We start from the raw sequence: 20569 nt of genomic DNA on the forward strand, positions 1-20569 counted from the left end.
CTCCCACCTGTTCTGGAGGTGGCAGTGGGGAGGATACTGAGTCACCTCCTGGTCTCCTGCATAGCCTGCCGTGCAGACGCCTCAGCAAAGGAGAGTTTTGGGCATCTTCTCTACTTTTGCTCTTTTGGCATAGACCAGGCCAGGAGAGAAAACAAAGCTAGCTTCTTTTGGATAAAGAGACTTTATTCATCCTTGCAGGCAACTTTGTTTTTGTTAAACCATCCAGTCCAGTTATCTGAAAATGTCCAGAGTTACTGCTCCATGCTTGCGCTGCAATGCAGATGTACAGTATGTACACACATGGCCTGTGCCCATCTCTTTCTATGCTTTATTTGGAGAGGAGAAAGATTGTGGCAGAGCCTGTTATAAAGTGGTCTCTGACAAATCCCCTTGGGCTTGACCTCCAAGATGAATGTAATCATGTAACTTATTTATTCTGAGTTAATAGAGTCAGTGTTTAACATTCATTGTATTTGATTAATGAAGGTTTTGGTGTTCCTTTGCTGAAAGGACAGATGTGTTTGTGGTCCACTGCTTCCACTTAAACAAACACGAAATCGAGTTTCAAATCTTACTCAAGGACATACTGCATCAAGGGGACAATATATAGCCTTCAGTCTGAAATCAGCTGTCAGAAGCAGAAAGTACTATGTTTTTTTAATCATAGGTGAGAGAGCAGCTGTCCTTGGGCATCTAACTTTCCATACCATTGAACACTGCCCAGTGTTCACAGCTGGTGGGAAGAAGCAACAGCCCTGGAAACCCGAGGTTGGTTCAGCCTTTCTATTCTTCATGTTCACCAGTGTAGTATCACATGTTCCCTGCTTCACGTTCCCTTTCAGGTGCCCAGTGCCCACAGCGGATGCTGTCTAATCTGAATGATAGCTACCATCTCACATTTAGTTTGATGTGCAGTACTGACTCTCAGACACCGAATGTAATTTACTGCCATTTACAGCAGCTCAGGTCCTATATACCAAACATGCAAAAGTATTAGTCTGTTCCTCCTTTCATCTGCTTTATTTACTGATTTATTATTTTCCACTGACTCTTGCAAAGTGTCTATATGAACGATAGAGTAACCATTTAAGTCTTTAAAACTGAGACTGCTTTATATTGTATTAGCTGGTTTCAATTAGATACCAATACCCTGTACACCTGCTTTTCACTCTCTGACTATCCACTGTTGCTGTTAGTACATTGTTGCTTTTGAATTAGAGACAGGAGACAGCTCAGTCACTGTCTGTAAATCTATTCACTTGCCATGAGTACAGAAGTGGTCTTTTGATACTCAGGCTCATTTGTCCATTCAGGGCAAAAATCAGAGCAAGAATAGCATAGTTGCTTATCATGAGATTGCCTTAAAGAAACTTGAATTGAAATAATAACACATGGTTTTGTTTGTGAAAGACCAACAGGATGATGAAGTATATTAGTAAACATGAAGCATATCTCAAAAGCAAAATCTCTTTTTTATCAGATGTCCCATGTGTAGAAGCTTAGTATTGTAATAAAATATATAAAAATATGTAGTGATTCATGTTGTTAGTAGCCAAATGTCCCCACTGGCCACAGTTTAAAAACATACACCAGGGCTCTCATATTTGTAGTTCATCTAGTAAATACAGAGATTGTTACTAAAGTAGCAGCTTCAACCCTTTTGTTTAATATGTTAGCTCTAATGCAAGCTCCTTGAACTGAAGAAGTTCTAAGAAAACAGGCAGTATCCATGATAGTGCCATGACTGCTGACTCTTCAGTTGATGGTGCACATAACAGAACATTTTTATGTAAATGTTTTCCAGGGCAGAGACTCTAGGGTTAGATGTGCTCTGCTGGGAAATGAGTGCATTACCACTGCTGAAAAGATTTAACTGGAAGCGAAATTGCTCAGCATTTTTCATGTATTGCTATTAAGAAAAACTTGAAAAATAGCAGAAGGATGACTTCGTGCAGACTTGTGGTGGATGGAGTGACTTACTTTTTCTGCATAGATAGCTTACTAGTTTGTTTGGATAGTCAAGGCCCTACAATGGTGTTCATTTCTCACGTGCATCTGCAGACTGACAGCTTATCCACATTCAGTATTTCCAGGTCAAGAAATTGGACAGTTGTTACCTGAACAGTTCCCATCAGTAGCAGCTTTTGTCACAGATTTTGACTGACACAGGGTCCTCCTATTGTTTGGTCTTATCTCAGCAGAATATTATGCATGTGGTCATGTAAGGCTTGTGTGGCTTCCTCCATGGAGATGAAACTATCACTGGGCTTCCTGTTGTCGTATTTGGCTGTTGAAAGGAAGAACAAGCTACAAAGCTTTGTCCTGTGATACAGAGGTTTTTTCCCTCCTGGAAAAAAAAAAAACAAAAACAAAACCAAAACCAAAAAAAACCACCCAACACCTATATAAAAGATTTTCCTAGAAAAAAAGTATGACCTACATTTTAGATGTGGCCAAGTGTTTTCACATCACTTTAAAGCAAATGTGCTTAAACAGTCTTAAATTTATTTCAGTACAGTTGGGAACATGGATAGACACATAACTGTACTCTACAAATCATTCTGGGTATAAATAACTGCCAGTTCAGGGTTCCACTAAACTTTTCAAATATTTTCAACAGTTGCTAAAGCGTGATAATGAATTGATTTAGGAAAAGTATCATATTTTTGCTTGATGTGTACTTACAAAGATCCTTGTCATAGGGGAACCAGGTAGAGGACTTTCTGATTCCATCTTTATTTTAAAATAAGTTGACTGTAACTAACATCCAAGAAATATCCTTGGTATATTACTGCATTTCATATCAAAAGTCATTCACCAGCAGAAGAATCAGCAAAAAATGCAAAACGTTATATGCAGCTTTATTTTAATCAAAAATTTGTATGTGGCAAAGCATACTTACTGCTGCATCTTCCCATACACCATCAGAATATCTTCTTAGGAAAACAGATTTTCAGCAAATTCAAACTACCATTTTCAGAGGTAGTCATACTGAGGTTATTCTTTCTGGTGTTAATTATGAAAATAAATAGAATAAATGCATCATTAAAAATGCCAGCAAAGGAAGTGGACATAGTGATACATAAATACTTTGGAATGTTCCAATGACCACAAACTGAATGAAATTGAAGATGTCTGAAAGAATGGGAAAAATTAAAGAACTGGCGGAAGTATTCATGGCAAGATGGGGGAAAAAAGTTCTCGCCCACTCTCTGAATACTGAAATTGCACGTGTGAGATGTCTGTGCTTGGTGCAGTTATTTTGCATCCTACTTATTCAAGACATGCAATTATGACTCTATATTATGCATAAACATTTGGAAGAACACAAAGAAACTGAAAATACTTTTAAAACTTTATTCAGAAATACTTTTAAAGATGCCTATTTTCCCCCTCTAAAGTACACGAAAAATAGTGAGGAGAAATTACATCCTATTAAGTGTCAACCAAAAATTGACAGAGCACTAAAATTGATTATTGAGAATCATTTTCTATTTATAGATTATTCAGAACAATATAAGTTTTGTACAGTTTTTTAGGATGATAATAGAGATTTTGAAGCAGAAACCTAACGCAAAACCAAAATCACCACTCTGTCTGTGTGAATTTGTGTGCATTTCCTTATTTGTTTTAAAAGGCTGTATTTGCCAGGTATCGCATTGCTGAGGAACAGCCTGACCTGTAATTTCTATACATTGCCAAAGCAAAATCTTTACAGGAAATCCAGGAAATGCATAAACAACCATTTTCTGGGATGTGTAATAGTCCTGTCTAATACATGGTATTCCTACTTCAGGCTACTTCTCTATTGACATCTTCATGGGATTTATCCAGCTGTGATGGCTTCTTTGTTCAGTTCTGCTTTTTCTAATTTTTATAGGTAAATTTCAACAGACAGCAAGGTGTAGGGATATGAGAGACAGATAGCGTATGAAGTAATATGCTGACAAATCTGGTAAACCGCTTTCTGCACTAAATATAGTTAGGCTTGGATGGAAGCGATTAGCAAAAGTTCATTTTTAGGGATTCCTGCCAAATGTCAATATGCATGACAGCTGAGAATAGCCTGTTCTTGGATACAAATGCTACCACAGTCATTGTTTTCTGTTTCTGGCCGAAGATATTATGTCTGTTTCTGAATCTGCTGGCAATAATCTTACTTTACCAGAATGCCACATTCCAAAAGTTCCTAACAGGGTTCCCGACTTGTTTTAGTGCTTAGAGAACTGCTGTACTTCTAAACCTGGCCTCCACCAAGCAGCCCTTATCACACCCTGTGGAATACCAGAACAACCTGCACTGAAAGGTGGGTTCCTCTGAATTGCTAATCACATGCTGCATTGCCACAGCTGTACATGGTGTAGACGTCATGTATCTCTTGCTGGAACTGTGGAATAACCTGAGTGCAATTGTGAAGTCATGCTTGTCGTTAAGCAGTAAAACTCAGTAGCAGTGCTGAACCAGAGCCACTTATGTTATTCAAGTTCTGCATATCTTGTCTTAGGAAAAGAGGACCAGAATCAAGTTAATTTCCCTGGTATGGTAGACAAGATGTTTTATGATCTCTTCTCTGAGCATTGCCCTTGTCCCTAATGTGCCTAATATGCTGACTTTGTGCTTGCATTTGGGGGGAAGTCCTACTGCAGTAGAATTCTTTAAAGGTTTCTCAAGAATCTTTACTGATACATCAGTGCTCGATACACATTTTGTACTGTAAGTCCTGTATGCAGCACCTATCTCAACCTCACCAGAAGGAGGAAAGAACATAACTTTGCCAGCTACATAGAACATGTTGAATCTGGGAGTGTGATATAGCACAGGTATTTCTTCAGGTAATTTAAGTACAGGAAAATCCAGTGCAGGATGATCGATCTTCACATTTACATTTTCAATAGTGTACTGGGATTGTCCGGTGTTCCAGATGCTGGTATGCAAATCCATCCTGTGATGCAAAAATCCTAAAAGAAGCTTCTAAAGCAAATTTTTATTACGGTTAGTGTTTCTCTTGACAGCAGCTTGACTTTGAACCTAAGGGCATCCCATGTTAAAGCAGAGGTTTATTGTCAGCCTGCCACATCAGCATGTGCCACAGAAACCACTGCACAAACTGATTGAGTTGGGCACTGCATGGCTCCAGACCCAGAGTATGTTCACAAAGTGCCTGACAGATATATGTGCAGGGTGAAAAGAGGTCACATGTCTTTAAAGTGTTTTGATAGCTCTGTAGTCTGGAGAAGCTTGTTGATTCATCTGTGTCTTAGTCCCAGTTTATCTTTCTTTAACTGAATTGTGAGATATGAGAATATTCTGGGGTTTGAACTGTTTTTCAGTCTTAGGGAGGACAAAATATCCTAACAGGTATGACCAGTGTGACCTTAGTGCTTGGGCACGAAATGGGCAATTAGAGTAAGTAAACTATAAAATATTCATAGCACATGATACTGTTGTGATTTTCTGGCAGATTGATTGCTTCAGTCAGACTGAGGGGACTGACTGCCAAGAATTTATATTGGCTAGCGAAAAGCACTCATAATAATAGGTCCTTCTGGTAAAAATGACAAAACCTGGAGGTCAAAGCACATAAAACAAGTGAAATAAAAATGACTCTATTCTGGTCTAGGTGAGAGCAGCTAGTCCAGCATGCAAAATACCTGGAAGATGGTTGGATGGTTGGTTGCTTTGCCCTGTGCAACACACTACATTAAGAGTGGGAAAAAAGCTCTTCTTTTAAAATGAATTCCTGATAAGGAACTACTGACAGAAAGGTTATAAGGTTATGGTAAAAGCTACTTCACAGAACTTGTCCTTACTAAACAGTTAGTTTAAATTGCATACACTCAAGCTAATGCCCCTCAGGTTAATGTGCCCTGAATGAGGAAAACCACCTTGTGAATTAACACTATAGCAATACAGAGTAGAAGTGTCAGTAGCTGATGTGGTGTGTTTCCTGAGCTGATTTCCATTGATGGGCCAGCTAACTTGTTAAAAGTATAACTGTTCTTGAATGAGAGTTGCTGGTTCTTTGGTGGGTATTTTTTTCAGGAATGGAACCTGAGTTAATCAACAGCACTTATGCTAACTGAAGCTAACTCTGCAGTGAAAAAGTCACACAAGTCTTAATGACCTGGTACTTTCAGATAGACTGGCGAATCTGAGGGTGAAAGACATGGAGTTGAAACAACTAATGAAGTCCTCTGATTTTGAAAAGCATTGAATATCCTGCCTCCCTGGAAGATCCTGGCTCTCGACTTTGTTGGAGAGCAGACCACTTATTTCATTCTCTAGAGTACAAGAAGACTGGCTTGAAGACCTGATGCCATTGTGTTGTCTGGCTGAGAAGAACAAAGAGCTCTGAAGAAGTCTCAGGCTCCCATATGGCTCTTCTCAAGGGTCCTGTAAAGTGTCCATGCAGTCCCCAGCCCTCTTTGCAGGCTGGGAGAGGTACCCTCTCTGCCTGTGGCCAGAGTCAGATCTTGGGTAAGATGTCCCCACTGAAGTCTGCATGTTTCTTCCTTTTGCTGCGGGCTTTAACAGTGGAAATATTAGCAAACAGGACATAATCCTCTCACTGAAGTTCACAGGAGTTTTGCTCGAGTAAAAGCGAGAAGGCACAGCTTCAATTTTGCAGATAGGCTTGTGCTTATATTAGATACAAGGGAAAGATATGCTTAAATAACAGAATGGCTGTCAAGAAGTGACAAAAGACAGTCAGGTGTATGACACAAGGGAGGAACTAGCAAGTAAGCTATTAGCTACTGATGTAAAAATACAAAACAAGGGCACTGCTGAGGCATTGAAGGACAGAGTTTTACTTTGCATTTCTTTGACAATATTTGTTACAATCTTGGTGGCTGCTGAGGAGTAGTAGTTGAGGAATATTTAAATTCTCTTTAAAAATCATTTATGAAATTATATAAATTGAAAAATATTTTCCTGTGAAGGTGGAATACCTTATTTGAGTGCAGTCATGTCTCTAGAGTAAATACCCAGTTAGGTAGTTTTTTGAAATGTGTAGCATTTTGCTCCATAGCTACTCAAGTCTGACAGTTAAAAACAAGTTTATAAGCAGATTAAGGGCACTGCTTTATAAATTAGATTTAAAATGGATGCAAAAAGGACAGAAGGGAACCTCCCTTGTTGAATTTCCACGTTCAACTTAATCCAAGACAGGCCAAGTTTCCACATCAGTTCACATCTAAGAGAGGATCATAAGCTTCTTTTTGTAATGACTAGATACCCAGGTTATTTCATGTGCAAGGTCAGAAGGTAATTTCCTTCTTTCTGAAATACTGAGGAGCTGTGTCTGTGCTCAGGACAACATGGGGACCACAGCTTGCTTTAATCCAGCTAGTGATTTAGCCTTTCACTTCCTTGTTCTCTCTTTTCTTTTGTATGCCTTCAAAAATTAAGTAACCACAGTTGTACTTTATAACCTTTAAAAAACTGACACAGTTCTGTGTGAGGGTAGAAAATCTAGGAGGAAGAGAAATACAGACAAAGCTAGTCACTAAGGTCTGACAGTTTTTCCTGTTGTCACTATTTCCATTGAGCACAAGGGCTTCTTATTTGTTTGGGGGGGTTTATTTTCTTTTTGGATCAAAATATTTTTACTTGGAAAGCTCTAACATTTTATTGATGTAAAAGTCCCTTATACCAACACAATGTGTTCCCCATCCCATTCAGGTACAATGCTGTTTAGGCAATTTCATATTTATATACTCTAGCCCACTGATCGAGCTACTTAAATAGGTACAACCATCAATTATGTGTATAAATACCTTACATGCTGATGTTAGATATTCAGAGCTGAGCTTTGGTCAGCTACACATGTGCAGATCTGATGTAGCACCAGTAAACACAAGAGAAATGATTCCACTTGCACCTTGCTTTGCTGTGAATAGAATTTGAGCTATGAAACGTTGCTCAACCTTTGGTGATGATGCATGAATATCTCACTTCCATTGTCTGTGGTTACCTTTCTACTCTGCATTACCTTTCATGTCCTTATTCACGAGAATAAAAATTGGAAAAATTACAATTTTCCTCCAGTTCTGTCTTACTATTTATGGCTATGGAGCTAGCACACTGGCAAAGGCTTTATTGTTGACCGCTTTGTGATTTAATTCTTCTCGTTAGTGCTTAGTTAGGTAGTGGAATGGTTTTCTCAGTGTTATAACCTTGTTTCAGAGGATAAAAAATGTATTTTGGTTGATGAGGTCTACAAAAACATCTGCTACCTTTTGGCAGTGATATGGTAAACAATTTCACAGATTTCTATCCCCAGTGCAGAGCAAATACTGTGCAAATTGCAGTTGAATGCCCAGATCGGATTGTATGACAACCTCAATACATTTTGAAGTTCTTCATGCACAGAGGGTAGAGCTGACAAACCCCCCTGTTGATGATTGTGCACTAAAACACACAAAATCGATACACTGTGTAGTAAGAAGCTGGTACTGCAACCATTGCCCACAAGTGCACTTGTTACATCTCTTACCTTGAATATCCTGATGCTGAGGGACCATAAATGTAGGTGGAACAGTCCTGGAGATGTCAGATCTCATCTCACTTGTACTCAATATCCTTTGGTATTACATATTGCTCCTCTGGAAGGCTCAAATTTCTCCCCAGTTTTCAGAATCTAGTTTTCTTTCTTTCCTTCTTTCTGTAGTTCAGGACACATGAAACTAGATGGCCTTAATCTGGCAACTGTAGACAAAGGAGTTAATTTTCACTACCTCCTTACCCTGTTGTCTGTTGTCCCTTTAAGAACTTCCCCTTCTCATGAGTTATTGTTCAGGAAGGAAGACAGCTCCTGCAATTTGGAGTAGTGGAAATTGAGAGCATGAAAATTCAGGCAAATAATTCTCCAGCGTCATTTTCTGGTTTGGAAGAAGGAAAGTCTCCAGTGCTCTGCTCTAAACCTCTGTTTTTTCAAATATATTTACCAGTTGAAACACAAGATGGATTTCTGTGGTAGGTCTTTTAGACTATTTTTTTCTTCTCTTTGTGAGACAAATACTTCTGTATCATATTTCACCTGTTCCATAAGAATTACCACTGTTGGTGGGAGAATCTTATTATCATTTCAGAGTGCTTTCACGAAGTTCTTTATGTTACTTATTGATCTGCTGTAGGTGACTGTTGTAATTTGGAAGCATGGCAAAGTAACAAAAGGTTCAGTTGCATTATATCTGTCCTTGCAGGGCTGCAACTTGTGGTTCATTTTGGAGACAGGAACTCTCAATGTTCTTTTTAGCATTTTTTGGAAATTTAGCAAGCCAGTAGAGTAAAAATCAATTAACGTGTAAACTTTTTTCTTTTACAAAACTGATTACGAGAGACTGGTATAATCAACAAATCAAATTTGCAGTTGGAGTCACATTGATTTTGCTTAGTTGATTAAATTGATCTTTTAATGAATTAGTATCTGTGTGAAATTAAATCAACAGCATCTAGTTGTAGATGGAAGGAAGATTTAAATTATGAAGTTGTGCAGCACAGCCACAGAAGTGCAAGAGATTTAACCAACTCTCCAGCCCTTCGAGACACAGCTGTGCCAATCAGATTTGCTTCATGAGTTACTTTTATTCTTTTCTGTTTTTTTTTCCCTAATTGTTCTGCTGTATGGAAGATGGGATTCACAATGACAAAAATAAATGTTTACAGTGTAAACGTTGATGTAGCCAAGCTTCTCAGTACCTTTTTAGTTCACAGAGAGTAATAAGCACTTGTAGGATGTAAATAATTCCATTCTAAATTACGTGTTTAAAAACAGTCACATAAATCATACCTTACAACATCGACTCTAAAGAAAGTGCAGGATACTAGCTTGGCTGTAGACATCTGCATTGTAGATGTCTAATATTAGGTGGGAATTATCTTATCAAAATGGCTCAATTTCTTTTTTCCAGAAGATTAGTTTCACATAAACATACTCTTGCTGTCTCAAATGAAGCATGCTTATTGAAGCTAACATTTGCTAAAATGTATGTACTGAAGTGTTAGCACTTCTTATGCCCACAGATGTGCATTCACACCTTGTGAAGTGTTACAGCAAGATTAGTAATAACGAGGCAGAAAACTCCAGTGCAATAAAATATAGAAGAAAAGGAAATGGCATTTAGAGAAAAAATAAGCTAATCTGCTTGCATGGAATTGAGCTTTTCAATAGTAATGCAGGTGGGGGGGACTCCAAGTATGTCTCTGGTTTGCAAATCAAGCTCAAAGTTTTCTTATTACATAGACCATAAAACTACCAAGGTACTGACCATTCGTGGTCAGGGAGGTCTAGAAGAAATGTACCATCTCTGGAGCATAGTTGGACATTTATAGTTGCAATCCCGAGTTTCCTCATCAAAGAGGATCTAAGCAAATTGAGTATAAATGATATGATCTGGAAAAGTGACCCAGTTTGGAATAAGAGTTATGAATGTAGCTTTTAGTTAAAGAATTTATTTTACTTTTTTCTCTCTGCAAATTAGAGACCATATGCTGTTTTTAAAATTATATAAATGCATTCCAACAACCATAATAATAAAAGAAGTAAGAAAAGATAGTCTTATCGGTAGGAATTTGCAAGTCCTACTACATCCTGCATGGGGTAGGACAGTGGGAGTGTCAATGAGTTCAGTTTCTTTGTTTTCTCTGGTTTTGATGTAGCCAGCAACTTTTCCACCCTTTCAGTCATTTACACAGTTACATTTTTCATTTATGATTGTTTTGTAAATGGGAGGCTCTGATAGTTTCCTGATACCTTACCGAGCAACAGAGACTCCCCTCTGAGAGGGCAGCCTCATCAGTGCCGGCACCTTGGGAGGAGTTCCGTTGGGAACTTGCACCTCCTTAGTGAGTCTGTTCAATGTCCCAGGTCCTCCAGAAACCACGCTGTCCTAGTTTCTTTGCTTGTGAAGCTAGGTGTTTAAGACATTTCTCCTTGTGCTGAGGCCTCACCTATGCGTCGGGGTTTTACTAGGATCACGCAGCAGGAACATGAGGTGCAGAAGGGGAGGCTCTGGTTGATACCTTTCCCATTGTGGCAGGAGCCCTGGTGTACAGCAGTGATTCCAGCAGAAAAAAATGTTTTGTTGATTTCTTTTACATGACTTGAGGTATTGACTGTCAGCTGTATTGGCAAAAAGCTGTTTCACCAGTTCAGCTGTGCCTGAACAAGGGAAGGCTTACAAACTGTATCAGTACTTTGTCAAATCTTGAATTATTGGAATAAGTGTATGTAAATCTTCAGATACATTTAAAAGCTCAAGACTAAATATTCATCACTCCTAAGATTAAGGAATCTAGCCATGTTTTATAAGAAATATACTCCTGAACTCCAGCTCTTTCTTATCTGGTACAATAACTTTGTAAATGACTCTGAATAGGAGGTTCTTATTCATTTTGTCAATGCACTCTCTCTGATACAACAATCCTTTGTGGAGGATGCTTCCATTTTCTTGACTGTCATTCAGCTGGTCAGCAGATAACCTTCTTATCCTAGCATTCTCCAAAATTTTCCAAATAGAACTTATCCTTATCTAAATTGGATGCTCCAAGTGCTGCTCTGAAAGCTTTTCTTCATGCAGCTGAGAGCTAGTGGCAACACCTTCTTGCTGAAACATTTTTTTCTCAGGAAAAATAAGTAATCTGGAGGAAAAAAATATGAAAAAATAATACAGCATCTGAATCCTTCAGAACTCAAATATAATTTAATTCACAGAGACAAGCTTCATTAAAAGAATATTAATATTGTAACCTAAGGCAGTGAAAGCAGGGAAAAGTAAGAAAGGATTAAATACCAACGAGTATGCACAACAGGTAACGCTAAACAGGTTTTCCATCATTCCTAGCCATTAGAGATTTATCCATTAATAGTTTTAGGCTTAATGCTAAATCATATGATTTATGGTTTGTATGGGACTGCTTCAGATTTAATTTGTTTTACAAGTTTCACCTTAAACATAAGACACTTGGGACCAAAACTGACTTCCAAAAAAGAAACTCGATCTGCCTGCTTCACTAGCACTGTAGCACTGCTTTGAGTTTACAGAATGTTCCCGTGTTGTGTTCCCTCTCCTCTTGTGAAGCAGAGATCCCATTATACCTCTGTTGAATCATGTCACGAGGAACTGAAGCAGCTTCTACTGTGAATTTAAGACTCAAATATAGTAAGAGTTCTGAGAATGACAGATCTTCTGAATTAAATGGAAACATCTTGTCATGTTTCTGATTTTTAAAATGAACTTTTTATGCCAAAAAGTAGGGCAAATAAACATTAATATATTGAAAGCTAATATATATGCATATACATACTCTACTTACTTTAATTAAAAAAATGTAAACTCATAAAAACAAAGCCCCAAAACCAACAAAAGTTTGTCAGCAAGAGAAGAAAGTATATTTTCTGAAGGAATATTTGCATGTCCTGTGTAAGACAGAGATTTTTTTTTTACCCCGTTTATAGTTGTACATATACAGTGTTGCACAGTGTATCATGGGACTTTTGACATTTACACTATAGTATTGTAGGTGCAAAGTTGCCATTATAGTAAGGTGACTGTGGTGATGCATGTTGAGGTCCTAGATGTTTAGCAGTTTTGGTTTATGGTATGCTTGCATACACACATAGAGCAGGTGCAGGACACAGGAAAGTCTTTAGCTCTGTTGGGGCCAATGCTGCCATCTGGCCTCCCCCTCCATGGTAGTATGTAGCATGCTCTTCTCCCACTTGTACCCATACCCTGGCAGAGCTCTGGGCATCATCCAGATCAGCAAGTATACACAGCCACACCATCGTAGCAGTCTGAAGATGGAGTGAGGTTTTTTATTATTACGCTTCTCATTTTATGAATTCTTTTTAACATTCTTTCACTTTGTTGTTGTTGATTTAAAACTAATGAACCAGAAGTTTCTTTCTGACTAAAATTTTTTAGATTAACTTTTCTATTCATAACATTAAAACACCATTGCTTTGAAAGTCTTGGTAACTAAGACCATCACCAGTGTAAAACAGTAGCACCAAACTAAAATCACGAGCTGTGATTAATTTCTAGGGATCCAGGATAACCGTTAGCATTGTGTCGAAAGTAGAAGAATCTTCACCTTGAAAGTTCATATGAAGAATTAAGATGCTAAACTGAACATGTGTTAGACTGTAGATGTCTAGCCTTTGTATGCATTACTCTCTTTACAATCCTTTCTGCTTTGTATTCCTGTGTAAGGCCGAATGGAAACCTTACAGAGAAAATCTCCTAATGAAATGTTTGTTTCTTTCTACCAGTGTATCACTCTCTTCCCTTACGTTATAGGTCTACAACACAGTATCTCCAAGTGGGGTTTTTTCAGATTATTGAAGTTTTAGAAAACTTGAAACAGGTCTTTGCAGAATCCAAGAATTCCTTCAAAGAAAAAAAAAAACCCAAACCACAAATTGATGCTTTTTTTTCTGCCTTTCTAATAGCAAAAAAAAAAATATTTGAGGTTATTTCGAGTTGGTCAGGAAGATTGGAAATTATATTTACGGAACAAATAGCTTTAATAGAGGATGGTTATAATTTACTTTTCTGTGTTTACAAGCCAGCCTGCAGAGCGGGTTGTCACTTGAGAAATTCCTACCTGTTGTTCCATTAACAAACAAGGAAATAACAGATCATTGCAAGAAGAGGAAATATTCAGAAGGGTTGTTGGTAAGACTTGCAATTAACTCAGCTAGCACAGGTATTACTGAAATTTGGAACCTCTTGATAATCTTCCCTGTTATTAGATTTACACATAGAGTATCAATATTCAAGCTTCTTCACAGTGTATTGTCAAACACATTTTTTGCTAGCTAGTAGCTAGTTTACTCTCCATAATGAGGTTTCCTGTTAGCATAATATTCACAAGACCTTGGCTTTAACAAGCTTGTTGTGTGGTGTGCTTATATACATACATGGAGCTTGTCCCTCTTGGCACAAGAACTTTTATGTGGGCTTTTTATTGACTATTATCTAGTAATCATAGTTTACAAAGCATTACTTTGACTAGTTGTAATATCTCCACTATAAATAATTAAAAAACAACAACTTGCTGTTAAATTTGCATATTTGTGTAACTTGGTGGCAAAAGAATATAAGACATATGTTCTTGCTGCTTCTGAAGCAATTAGGAGGTATATGTCTATTTTCTGTGTAGTTTAACCAATGTATGTAATGTCACCCAATCACACATTTTCATCTCTACACCCAAATTCACACTTACCTCACATTTTTCCTTCTACAGAAAGATGTCTAGCTTCTGCATACATTACTGATGCTTGTTCTCAACAGGCTTTTCTGGTTTCTATTCCTGGGTAGGGCTGAACAGAAACCTCTAACAAAAAAAAAATCTCTTAATGAAATGCTAGTTTCTCTTTACCCGGCTAGCTATCTAAATTTTTATATTATGGCTCTGCCACATAGTATCTCTGAGATAAATGTATTCCCTTGCTGTGGCTCTGCTTTTCGTTGGACTCTTCCAGGTGGACTCCTCCATGATTCAGTTCACTTAAACAGCAGGAAAAAAGTCTTCTGGACAGAATTTCAGGGCACGGCTTGATCCAAAATGCTCAGATGCAGAGCTTCGACTCCTGCCCCTCAAAGCCTACCTCCTAACACCTTGCTGATATCACCTACCCTGTGCCAACTCGAGTGCCATCCACGGCAAGCCAGTTCAGTTCACAGAAATGGCACAAAACTATCTTGGTAAAATCTGCTTAGATAGACCTTGCAACTTCACCCTTTGCACAGTTCCCTGCATGCATCCTTCTGTGAATAACACATCAGAAAAGTGATTCTGACTTTTGGTGAGTTGCCTTTTCCACCCCTGCCATGATGCCGTGAGGCTATGCTGTGCATGCAATAATTAATGAAAAAAAATAGCAAAATATAGCAAAACAGGAAGATATAAGCATTTGTCCCAAGCCCATCTGGAAGAAAAAAAATCTGTGACAGTCCAACCATCTAATGTAAAAATATCCTGAATTTACCTTACACTTTCACAAATGTAGCTTAGAATAATATAAAGAACCTGTCTCAGCATTTGTTACTGTCCTCTGAACTTTTAAAAATAAGCTTGATCCTCAAGGCTTAGAATATTGCATCCCACTGATTTAAGCAGTTTAGAAATATACAAACATATACCTCCATAGCTGTAAAACATTAAACCTCTAAAGCTCTTAGTGCCACTGCCTAGAATCAGTGTTTCATTTCCTAAGCTCTGTAGTGACTGGTATATTTTTTGACTAACCTGGAGTGATGAAGATTGCTTATGAAACACCAGCTGTTTTAATGTCTCTCTTGATAAGGCTATCCTAATAGTATGTGGGAAAACAGTGATTTAGTAGTAAACTTAAAAAAAAAAAAAAAAAAAAAAAAGGTTCAATTAATAAACAGCAATAGCAAAAAAGAAACACAATATAGTGAAAAGAAAAAAGGATTGTCCTTCAGTACATGGACAGATTTTAGATCTGCAGCTGTCTAAATGCTTTGTACAACATGCATTGCATGGGCTAGTGCTGTGCTTGTTTACACTGCATGCAGTTATACCCATCTCTGCGAGTTTACCTGGGGTGTAGACCTGCACCATGAACCTCTTCTGAGCCCTGTAGCACCATGCAATTCCCTTTCCTTTTGGGAAGACTTCAGAGACTCAAATGGGGCGTCAGCCTGAGGCAGTGCTGGGTTGCGACACTACTGTCCTGCTACTCATGGCACCTTTCTGCTTGTTAATCTGGTCATCACGGCACACAGGAGAAAAGTCTTGCTCTCGCTGTTAACTTTAAGGGGATATTGAAACATTCTGTAAGCATTCAAGAACATATGCATGCCTAAATGAGAAATAATATATTTCTAACATACTTTTAGATTCTTTTCCCAGAGGAACAAATTGTGAAACTTAATCAAAAAGTGAATGAAGAAAGTGCTAGTCTGTCTCTAATAAAATTCACGTTTTGTGTGTTAGGGCAATGGTATCAGACTGACTCCTGATTGACAATTATTTTTCCAAGTTTGACACACAAAAGGAATGGACATTTCTGCAATCTGAACATCAATACTTTCTGGATCTGATAAGCAGATAATAAAAGTTAATCTGAATAAGAAATAGGCAGATTTTGGCATATATCCAGGTTAGAGTAAGGACTGTCAGGTTGCTGTAATGTTTTCTTTGATCTGCCAAAAAGTTGGCTATCTTGTGCTAGCTAATAAGATTTAAAGAACACACGTTTTTCTTTGTGAAATTAGGGCCTGTGGGCTATTGCTGAACGTGAAGGCATATACAAAGGAGTTTTAGGTTAAGGGTTGAGACACTTATCAAAGTATTTATTCTATGTTTCTATTTTTTAATGAAAACCACCCAATAATATTCTTTCAAAATTCATGCTACCACTGTAAACTGCTTGTATGAATAAATGGAAGCTGTTGTTCACCAATAAGCCTGTTTTACCAGAACAAAGAAAAAATATAAAAGTAATTTATGTTATGGCAAAATTGGTTTCTGACACAGCTGATTCATTTGTACTTTGAAAAAAAATTGACATTGCAAGTATCTTCTGTTATTGTCAAAAGCAGGGGGCAGGAGGGAGCAATCCCTGTTCAATTTTTATATTGTATTTTCCCAGTAACACCAGACATGTTCAGAAGCTTATCTGTCAGACAGCTATGGAGAATCATTCAACTTTGAAGAGTTTATCCTTGTCAGAGTCACATTCATCCACTTGGACATTGCAAATCAATAACTGGGAATGATTTGAGGAACATTGTGACAAAAGAGTCTCAGAACATAGCCCTTAATGAAGTGGATCTTGTGTATGTTTTTTGAAGTTGGCTAAATTCACGTGTTTAAATCTAGCTAAAATTTGCTGCTAGATATGTCCTTTCAGTGATTCAGATTTCTGTGGGCATCTTTTTAAATTAGGTTTCGGCAGAATTAGTTTGGAACTAAAGGCCTTGCTATATTTAGAAATGGTGGCACTTCTTCTCAGTACAATATGGTGATGACTTTGTTTCTGTAAGTTCATTCTGTGTTATTTATATCTTTCAGTAAAGAGCACAGCCTGTATCCAATAGCCGTGCTTGAACTGCAGCACAGTTTTTTAGAAAAGCATCAATCTTGATTTGACATCTCTGGCAAAACGTATCACTTTTTTTTTCAGTAGTTAATTACCCTCCTTGGTTAAAATTAAATACATTAGTAAATAAACCTGCCTTCTGTCCTTTCTGAATTTATTTATATTCAGCTTTCAACCACTGGACCTTTGGTAATCAGGCAGGAGATAAACTCTCTTACTGTCAAACTTCCACTTCTCATATTAGATGTGAGACTATGATTAAGTCCCAACCCCTTAACCTTCTCTTTGATGAGCTAAGTAGATTAACCTTCTGGAGTCTTTCACTAGAAGGCATGTCTTCTAATTCTTTAATCATTCCCTAGGCTCAGTTATGAACCTTGTCCAATTTCTCAGCATCCTTCTTGAAATTTGGATGCTTAAAATAGGCGTAGTGTTCCAGCCAGTTACACAGGTGCCAAACATAGAGGTAATATATTGTACTTCTGTCCTCCTCAATCAAGTCTTATGAGTAAATTGGGAGTTGGCCTGCCTCATTTTATACAGATGAAACACAGAGACACTGTCTTACCCTTGAGACATATTGTCATCCTTTTTGCCAAGCTATGCCTGTGGTAGCATCCTGATTCTTATTCACAGTGCTGCTCTTCTTCAGACTTGCTGGAAAGGGGCTTGGTGGGTTTGGCAGGCTTCAATTTAGCTTTCACATAGAGTCCTCCACTCTGTACAACACATAAGATTTTATTTCTTTGATGACGCTCCATTCTAGAGCAGATGTGCAATCATCTGTGGCAGTAAGCTGACATTTTAAATAGACACATTGAGCTTCCCTCTAGTAGCAGGATGTGTGTGAGCTCTGAAAAGGCAGCACCCTGAGCTGTTTGCAGCTTTGTTCATGCATCCTGATGTGTTCGTGGATCAGGACAGCAGGTAAACTGCATATTGCACCACTATCAGCTTCAGATCCCAAGATGGAGCAGTGGCTAAATCAACACCTGAGACAGCACACAAAACAAACCAAAGTTAATATTTTAGTCTTTCTAAGTTCTTAAAGAGCTGCAGGTGCTTCATGGTGCTCTGTTCCAATGTCGCCTCATATTTTTTAGTCTTTTCTGTTCCCGTAATATTCTTACCGCCCATAGATCTGTTAGCGTGGAGGATTATTTAAGAGTTACGGTTCAATTCATGTTCTTGCCACTTGACCCCATTATGTTTTGGGCCAAATTCCCAGGTCAGTTTAAAAGTGTGAGGGTGAAATCAAAGCTCTGACAAAGTCAGAAGTTGCTCTGCTGTCAGTATGGCCAGGCCTAGACTCTGCCCTCAGGCTTTTCCTGCAGCTCTTAAAAGAAAGCCATTTAAGTAACTAGCTTCCCATGGCTCTTTAATTTCTTCTCCTATGCATTTTTAAATTGAAGGTAATATTTCAAGTGTAGACTAGTTGTTTTGACCCTTACACTGCCCCCAGCTTTGAGGGGAGTGATGTCACTCAGTTTAGTGAAAAGACCAAGTGTACCAGAGAGTGCTTTACTATTTGTTGAGAAATAAGACCATGTGGTTTCACAGAGAGAACTCAAGGAAGGTCAATCCTTGGCTTCATTCACCAACAGAGGATTGACCCTATTGAAAGGGAAGGAGAGGGTAATTCATTGGGTTTACATAAAACTAATGTATAGAATAACTTCTCCAAAGCTAAAATATATGCATGTAGGATGCAATTAACAATATCAGCACAAATTGAATAAATTATGACTAACTGAGGGGTATTACAAATAGTTTGGTTAGAAGATGCATTGTGGTAGGATTTATTTTAATGCAGGAAAGTGTTCATTGAGCTTCTAACATGTAATTCAGTTTTTCTACATACACAGTTGCATAAATGACCTTTCAAAGTTTTGTGAAAACACATTCCTGTTTTAAGGTTGAATAGTATCCATGATGGAAACCTTAAACAATCACCAGAACCAGAAAGTTGAAAAATACAGTCGCAGACATAGGTACTCAAGTGTATTAATTTTGTCAAGCTTTCAGGTGATCCCTCACCCTCATGCTACCAGGCAGAAGGAGGGGACCTAGGAGATGAGGGAGACTGGAAACAGGTCCCTGCTCAGGGAGGCAAGAAAATTCTCTCCCAACCTCCCTCACCCTCCATGGTGCCCCTTCACAATAGATTTGGGGCCCTGGAACTTTTGAATGAAGACATGGAGGAAGAGAATGAGACAAACAATGAGGAAGACCAAGGACCACCAAGGCCAGGTCACTCTAGAAAAGGTATTAAAACCAGCTCTGAAAGGAACCCCAGAAGAGTCATTGTAGTGGGGGGCTCCATTCTGAGGGGTGTCGAAGGCCCCATATGCAGACCAGACCCGCATCATAGGGAAGTCTGCTGCCTCCCTGGGGCCCGCGTCAAGGACCTCGCAAGAAGACTCCCCTCTCTAGTCAAACCCAAGGACTATTACCCTCTTCTGGTTTTTCAGGTAGGTAGTGACGACATTATCAGGAGAAGTATTAAATCAATGAAGAGAGATTTCAGGGCCTTGGGGAAACTGATCAAGGGGTCGGGGGCACAGGTTGTGTTCTCCTCCATCCCTCCAGTTGGGGGGATGGATGAGAATGAACACCAAAGAACACAGCAGATGAATTCGTGGCTTCAAGACTGGTGTCACCATCAGGGCTTTGGTTTTTTCGACCATGGGTTGGTATACAGGGCACCAGACCTCTGGGCGTTAGATGGGATGCACTTGTCCCAGAAGGGGAAGAGGATCTTGGGGCAGGAGTTAGCTGGGCTCATTGACAGAGCTTTAAACTAAATTTGAAGGGGGAAGGGGGCAAAACACCAGCCCATCTGAAGTGCATGTATACCAATGCACACAGCATGGGTAACAAACAGGAGGAGCTTGAAGCCGTGATGAAACAGGAAAATTATGACGTTGTGGCTATCACAGAAACATGGTGGGATGCCTCCCATGACTGGAGTGCGGCAGTTGATGGCTACAAGCTCTTTAGAAGGGATAGACAAGGTAGGAGAGGCGGTGGGGTAGCACTGTATGTTAGGGACTGTTATGATTACCTTGAATACAAGTGTAGTGAAGACAGGGTGGAGTGTCTTTGTGTTAGAATCAGGGGGAAGGCCAACAGGGCAGATGTTGTAGTAAGAGTCTACTATAGGCCACCCACCCAGGACAGAGAGGTGGATGAAATATTCTATAGGCACTTGGGTGAACTCTCACGATCGCTTGCCCTTGTTCTTGTGGGGGACTTCAACTTCCCAGACATCTGCTGGAAATACAACACAGCAGAGCGGGACCAGTCCCGAAGATTCCTGGAATGTGTGGGGGACAACTTCCTAATACAGCTGGTGAGAGAACCAACCAGAGAAGGTGCCCTGCTGGATCTCCTCCTTGTGAACAGAGAAGGACTGGTGGATGATGTGGTGGTTGGAGGACGACTAGGGCACAGCGATCATGAAATAATAGAGTTCTCTATTCTTAG

The 20569-nt window shown here is 38.9% G+C and overlaps 1 protein-coding gene across 12 annotated transcripts in view; it reads left to right on the plus strand.

The window, feature by feature from the left end:
- LOC141946183 (poly(rC)-binding protein 3-like) overlaps positions 1-20569 on the plus strand; it is a 547598-nt gene that overhangs the window by 302556 nt on the left and 224473 nt on the right. Inside the window, exon 4 of one of the 12 annotated variants that reach the window (XM_074875578.1) lies at positions 668-768. The exons of the other annotated variants lie outside the window; for them this stretch is intronic. The gene's annotated coding sequence lies outside the window, so the exon portion shown is untranslated. The remainder of the gene's footprint in view (positions 1-667; positions 769-20569) is intronic. 12 annotated transcript variants of the gene reach the window in all.

This window comes from Strix uralensis, chromosome 1 (genome assembly GCF_047716275.1).
Source record: "Strix uralensis isolate ZFMK-TIS-50842 chromosome 1, bStrUra1, whole genome shotgun sequence".
Lineage (NCBI taxonomy): Eukaryota > Metazoa > Chordata > Aves > Strigiformes > Strigidae > Strix > Strix uralensis.